We start from the raw sequence: 7,631 nt of genomic DNA on the forward strand, positions 1-7,631 counted from the left end.
AGTTCCACATATCGATGCGTACAGCGTGCCTTCAGCGTTGCAATAGGCACGTGTGCACAGCGTGTACGTGAGCTACGCACAAGGAGCGAGGAACAGGTGGCGGGGATGGAGCAGCAGAGTCAGGAGGCCGCCCGCCTCACAGCCACGTGTGGTCGTGTCTCAGCGTCGGCCAAGGCTCGTCCCACACCTTATTAGGAGATGTGAAAGATGTCAACGCCAAATGACCTTAGATGCTGAATGCATCATTTCACATGAAAAAATAGTATGACTGTTATTAAAAAGCGGGTAGCATGGTGGTTATTGGAGGAGGAAGGGTGGCGTTCAGTCGGCATTTTGGGAGCATCCCACAGCCATCAAATCTGGACACATCACGACATCGCAAGTTCATAACTCCGGTGGCCAATGTCTGCATGCTCTCTGTTCATGGGCATCGCGATTGCATACTTTTGGCGACGATTTTGTTCCAATTGGTCCAGTTCTCCACCACTGTAACACCAGCCGGAAAGCGCAAGCTGTGCTGGCGGCCAAAACAAACGCCGGAGCTGTTTTCTGAGCACAGTATCGGTGACTTCACGCCACCGCAGCGTCGCCCTGTTGACAAGCTGCGTGTTTGCGTGCTGACGGGGACACTGCACTGCGCAGCTGGGCCCAGTCAGCTGACTGCGTCGCTCAGCTGGCGGGGGCGGCACGCGCACTGCGCCTCAGCGCCGGCGGTCGGACGGGCGGCCGCAGCTGTCGGCGACTTCAAAGGCGCCCGGCCGCCGCCAGCGCACCGCTGGCAACACAGCCACGGGGTGGGGCTGGCTTCTGTCGTCGGCCTGGTGGGTTCGCACAGCCAGCGCCGCCAATAAAAAAACGTCAGTTTGCGCGGCTAGTTAGCACCCGGAGAGGCGATTATTTGTACGCTGCCGTTTATCGTCGCTGCGTTTACAATAGCTCTCATTGCATTACACGTGTCAGCCGAGCCAAGTCAGCTCGATCCCGAGCCCAGCTGAGCTCGATGCCGTGGCGCCCGCCGGCTGGCTGTGCACCGGCGGCTGGCCAGTACCGGATGCGGTGGGAGACGGCTGTCTGCGGCTCGTGGCACGTGCACAAAACAGCACGCACCCACACACAATACCGCTGTTAGTGCACCGGTGAACGTGATGTAAACCCACGAACGCCTCTCGATTTATGCGGGCACCGCTGGGGAGACCAGCGCAGTGGACGCGTGTGCTCGATGCTGCTGGAGGTGAGGCTGGTGTTTATGCTGAGAGACGAGCAAACGTAAGGTAGGTTTCGACGAATGAACGAAGTGAGGTGGAGGCTTGAACGCTGGGCAGTATCTTCAGTACTTTGGTTGTTGTTCGCCACGATGCTGTCCGTCATCAACCGTTTACAGGGGCGCAACCAAGGGTGGGGGAGGCCCGGACCCCCATCGGGCCGGATTTTTCGTTTTTCACCATAAATGATTCCCATCAAAAAGAGTATGAAATAGGCATGATGCCTGCTCGCAGAGGTCCCCCCCCCTTAAATACATCCTGACTGTGCCCCTGACCGTCATATCTAGTGACATCCTCATGGTGGCCTCTGCTCAGAGAGCAAAGACCGAAACTGGAAGATGATCGGGCTTCGAACCGAGACTAATGGCAATTGACCGGAGCTGCAGAGGGCAATGCGACAAGCTAAAAATAATGCGTGTGGTGTGCCGAAGAGAACAGGAATCTGACGCATTGTGCTATCTCTAGGGATGATACTGTTCTAGGCTGTTGGGTACAGCTGTTCGAAATAATGACATATCGATCACTTATCTTCCCATACTCATGTTTCGCATCGGGGCATCTCGGCGCATAATCTCATTTATTCTAGGGTCCGTAACGATCAAACTGCGTTCGAGATCACACAACCTCAATCATATCCAGTCCTGATTCTGTTCTTTTAGCCTTCCAACTATCCGCAAAAAAGGACCACACAAATTCCAATCCTCCATCAAGATCGCGTCAAAACCGACTCGAAACTCGACCGGCCCTGCTTCCACCTTGCAGTCTGACTCTGACTCCGACTCGCAGAACACCCGCCCGAGTCTGACGCCGACTCCGCGTGCGGACGCTGGGTACAACAGAGCCTCCGCGACCGGCGCGCTGGCGCGGGCTGGGTTCGCATTACGGCGATCGCCGCCGCCCTGGAACACGAGCCAGCCGCGCCCCAGCGGCCGGCGCGGCCGGCGCGTGCGGTCAAAAGGGCCGGCGGCGGCGGCCTGCGGCGGCCCGGCCAGCGCCGGCGGGACGTGACCGGCCGGATGTGGGCTGGACTCTGGCCCGCGCGCGGCGTCTGCTGCCCTGGATGTTTCGGTAGGCGACATGAGCCCGCCCACGACGACTGGCGACGGCGAGGTCGCGAAATGGCCCGTCTGAGAGTGCTTCCGGGGTGAGCGAGACCCGCCCGGCCCCACTTCTTCAAATCTAACTAACCTACGCTCACTGGCGCCACAACCCATGGCGTCGCAGGCCCATGGATACATGAAGCATGAAGCAGTGGTGCATTTGGACACTGCAGTTGCGCAGTTATTCATAGAGTTACGCGTCATCGTCACCGTACAACACCGTTCTTCCAAAAAAGGCTTCGACAGTGAAGCCACAGGTAAGTCAGCTAGCTGCGTCACAAGTCGAATGTGCTTACTGGAAAAAGCAAATGGGGTTCGCCTTGCCAATAAAGAACGGTTCAATGCACCACCCAACGAGTCGTGAATACTAACGGGTGGGGAAATGGGCGTAGTTCTACGCATGACAGGGCGGAGTGGGGTATGCAACAACTTCTGTGGGTATTGGTCGAAGACTCGAGAATACTTAGAAGTGTGCCTGCTTGATGAGGGCGCGATCAATCAGAAGTCTCTCTGTTGTGGCCGTGGTTTAGCTTTGATCTGCTGCTGGCAAACGCACCGTTGCCGCGGTGCGATCCCACAATTAAAGGGAAGCATATCGAATAACAACGATGAAAAATTAAAATGTAAATGATGGAAAGGCAAAATATCGAGAGGATATATCATAGCATGACAGACAGAGAAGTGGAAAATGATCGATTGGCAACATATCAACAGAAGATCGATGGGGCTACGCCGAAAAAACGGAAAGTGATAAAATGGCGAAGCATCCAACGCAATCAAGATTAACCGACCAACCCAAACCAAACGATAGGAAAACCAATCGAAGCAGGAAATGAAAATATGAAAAATACCTTACCAGCCGCCAAGCTTATGATCAACGGGAAACAACAACGAAATGAAAAACTTTCAGTTAACAATAATTAAGATAATAAATATTCATCAGATATAACCAAATTAGGCTTGTTTGTACCTTGCTGGGCGTATATTAAAGGTGTATGAGGGTGTGCCCCCGTGATCGATCATTCCCCATCCGACATATTTTCCTGTGGCCAGATCTCAAAGAAGTGATAAGACTGCAGTCGTTCTTCAGAATACAGCACAGACAGTTTCCAAGTTGCTAAAAGAAATCACCACTAATTTGACATCGAGCTCGCTAACATAAATAGACGCACTCGGAACCTCCTAAGAGCGCCAAAATGCCAATATTTGCACTCCAAAGTGCGAGCAACCCCAGGGTTACGGGAAAATGCTTGTGTGGGGCACAGCGGCACGCATCATACGTTAGCTGCGCCAAGTGATGGGAGTGAGGATGCCGGTTTTGGCCATAATACGGTGCGAAAACTACTACCGGAATCACTGCCTCCAAGTCTCAACTGTGTCCAGTTAGGACGTCCATTAATTACCCCACCGTCTATGCAGCAGGGACGCCAGAACGTGCCGAGTCAGTTTCCGTTGAAAAAGTCTGCGTTGAAAAAATGTTGTCAGTTTTCTGGAGTTTTCCAGCTCGACTTGCCATGACCTCAGCAGAAGAGCGCCACATTTGTCCGCCTGCGGAGGCCATGCCACCACATCCGCCTGTTCTAGCCATTTCTGGCCATCTCGTCCACCTCGACGCTTGTCGCGCAGCACCCGCTCATCAGCCTCTCCTGGGAACACCTGAGCACCTCCGAAGCCGGAGTCGGCGCGGGAGATCCCCACCCGACCGGGCTCCTCCGACTGGTGTCAAACACAGGAGCAGAGGCGGCCGCCGCGCGGCCGAGTCAGACGGACGGGCATTACCGCGTCCAGTTACGTCCGCCGCCGGCCGGCCGGTGTTGCCGGGCACCGCCGGCCGAGGCACAGTCGGTGCGCCGTGAGACGCTCCGCACGGACTGAAACCCTCCCGTCGATGGTGACGCTGCGAGCGGCACAGAGCGGACCCGGGAGCCGCGCGCTGTGAGACGCTCCTCACGTACCGCGGACTCTTCCGCCGACGGTGACGCTGTGAGCGGCACAGAACGGACGCGGCAGCCGCGCCCTGTGAGACGCTCCGCACGTACCGCGTACTCTCCTGCCGACGGTGACGTTGCGAGCGGCACAGAGCGGACCCGGCAGCCGCGCCCTGTGAGACGCTCCGCACGTACCGCGATCTCTCCCGCCGACGGTGACGCTGCGAGCGGCACAGAGCGGACCCGGCAGCCGCGCCCTGTGAGACGCTCCTCACGTACCGCGGACTCCTTCCGCCGACGGTGACGTTGCGAGTGGCGGAGAGCGAACCCGGGAGCCGCGCCCTGTGAGACGCTCCGCACGTACCGCGATCTCTCCCCGCCGACGGTGACGCTGCGAGTGGCGGAGAACGGACATGGAGCCGTGCGATGAGGTTGGGCCGGGTCCCAGTGGCGATATCTATGTTGGCTGCCATTTTCCGCGAGCTGTAGTGCACAGGAGAGTGCTGAGGCACTCGTGCGGTTGATAAGCCATCGGAAGAAACACAGGATGGACAGCAGCACGACAGGAGGCTAGATGGTGGAAAGAGGGAAAGCTTGTCACTCAGTTCAGAAATGACACAAATATTTATTTTGTTCCATCAGCAAAGAAGATAAGAATCCATCGACTTCTCGTCTGCATTCACATAGACAAGGCCTCCTCACATAAAAGGCGCTGAAAGCTTGAACGTACTGGTTCTATGGTTTTGAAGCATCACGCTTGTCAGAAACCGGCTCCTCTGACGTGGGAGTATATCTCTGGAAGAGCAGATGATGCTGAGCAAATGATGATGTCAATAACTCCACGGAGATCGTGTTTGGTTACGCAAACAGTGGAGAGCAAGGCAAATAAACAGGTCAGCAGCTGCTTGCTGACTTTCCCGAGCAATGATCCGACGATTGACACTAGCTCAGGGGGAATACAGCACGAACAGGCCATGCAGCTGCAGCGCTGGAATGTAAATGCTCGCGCGGATGTGCACGAGGCATGACTCAGTGGCCGATCGCATTTCTGAATGCATACTTCTATTTTTCTTTATACTTTTTACTGACTGCTCTCATGGATGGCTTTGCAATGAGGGTCCATGCAGAGGGCAGTTCACTGCGAAGATTAAGCCCAACAGATCAGTAAAGAGCACTCTCAACTCAACGGACGGCTTAAGATGAAGGATTACGGCCGCGGTTTCTGGACGGCGAGCCTTCATGGCTGGCAGGCAGTCGCTGGCGAATCTCGCCCTCTCCAAGCGGGACCCAAGCTTTTCACCAGCGGAATCGAATCGAATTAAGAAGTCAGCTCCACTTGGCCGGAATCACATTGGAATTACGCTCCTCTGGTTATTAGGCCGAGTTCCATTGGAAGTTGTTTAGAATAACCTGTGGCATTTGTTCGCACTCGGCCTAGAAAAGATCTGACTCAGGGAATTATTCAACCTAGCCTGTGGGTCAGCTTGGTTGACTTGACATACTACATTGTAAGATGCCCATCCAGCACAGGCCAATATGTAACATAACCTGTCAAGTATCTGTCGAAGTGGGTGGGAATCCCGGGAGTCGGGGTGAGAAGCTGGAGGTGTCAGAACCCCAGCAATATCCGGTTTGAATGACAGTCCGACTTGTCCTGTAACCCTGGATCCACCCATGTATCCAAGCTAAACGCGAGCATGCATCTGGCGGCATAGCGGCAATAACTGAGCAGAGCATAGGTGGTGCTGCGGCTGCGGGCCGACCAGGCTTACAGCTGCAAAGTCTCACTCGTACTCGCGATAGAGTGATCAGGACTGGGAGCTCAAAGGCATCCCGCTCCAGACGCTATCTCAAGGCTAAAACAGTGATGAGACTGAGCGACGATGAAAGGTCGTCCATGGTGTACGTCGTCGCAGTGACATGAGCGCATTGGCATAGTGCTTCCGCGACCGGAGATAAGGAATGTCACCGGAACTTTTTCCAACACACACCAGTGCCTGAGTACCGGTGTTGAACTGACCCCTCTTTCCCTTAACCGCGGCGGTGGTGTGCCGTCGGTGGACCCCGCACTCCCGTCATCTCCGCACCTCCCGCACCCCTCACGCGGCACGCCCCTGCGCGCTGCAGACCGCCGACGGTGAGTGCCGCCGGTCGGCCCCGCACTCCCGTCATCTCCGCACCTCCCGCACCCCTCACGCGGCACGCCCCTGCGCGCTGCAGACCGCCGACGGTATATGCCGCCGGTCAGCCCCGCACTCCCGTCATCTCCGCACCTCCCGCAAACCCTCACGCGGCACTCCCCTGCGCGCTGCAGACCGCCGACGGGTGCAGGCGCCGTCGACAGACAGGCCGAGCCGGCGGTGTCGTGGGCGGGACGCCGCCGCCGCCGCCGGGCGCTGACGCCGGCGGGGGCGGCGTTTTTAGCTCGGGTTCAGGGGCTGGTTCGGGCCGCTCCAGGACCTCCCGGCCGCGGCGACACAAACAGTCTGACTCAGGCGCCGGCGGCAAACAACCAGCGCCGCCTGGCCGACCGCGCTCCGAGGCGGGCGTCGCCGGCCAGACGGCCCAGAGTCCTCTGGCGAGCTGATGTGAACTCGGAGCCATGTCCAATGCATGCGAGACGGGCTGGGAACTGCTGGCCACAGCGTCAGCGCCTCATCCAGACGGGGGCCAGACGAATCTCTGGGACGAGCCTCAGTGCCTCCCTGCTTGAAAGGCTCGCGGTGACAGGCAGTGCAAATTAGATATTATTGTTCAACATGCTTATATCGATGGACTGCTGTTCACCACCCAACATTCCGAGAAAATCACACAACCGAACGAAAACACTGCCAGAACCACGCTCTTCAAATAGCACACCGCCTTCACAGCTGGCGCCCATCTACCTCCCCCAAGCAAGTTGCGTGCATCTGTCTGGAGCTCTGTGGCACAAAGTGCGCTGTCACGATCTCTGACAGCTAACCAGGTTCGCCCATCGCGGATGGTAAATATACTCGCTGCCTGACCCTTTGCCCTTCTCAAACGAAGCGTCGGTTGCATTTAGATTCAAGAAGGAGAGGCTCCCTTCAACACTGTGTAGCTCGTACAGTTTCTGTTCATTTCGGTTCTTTCTCCGCGGGCGGCATGGACAAAGCACATTTGCCTTGTTGTGGACTGCACGAATGCGCAATAACGTTTACGAAGACACGTATCTCCATGAATATGCTTACACCATGTACCCCTTTGGTATCGTTTTGACTTCTAAAAGGAGTCAGGAATGAATAAGAAAGCGAGAGGAAACATGAATGCACGTGCTGTGCCAAAGTGGATGATGATGGCCGGTGTTTACTGGTCATTCCGCT

The sequence above is a fragment of the Pollicipes pollicipes genome, unplaced genomic scaffold, assembly GCF_011947565.3.
Source record: "Pollicipes pollicipes isolate AB1234 unplaced genomic scaffold, Ppol_2.1 Scaffold_7231;HRSCAF=8579_pilon_pilon_pilon, whole genome shotgun sequence".
Classification (NCBI taxonomy): domain Eukaryota; kingdom Metazoa; phylum Arthropoda; class Thecostraca; order Pollicipedomorpha; family Pollicipedidae; genus Pollicipes; species Pollicipes pollicipes.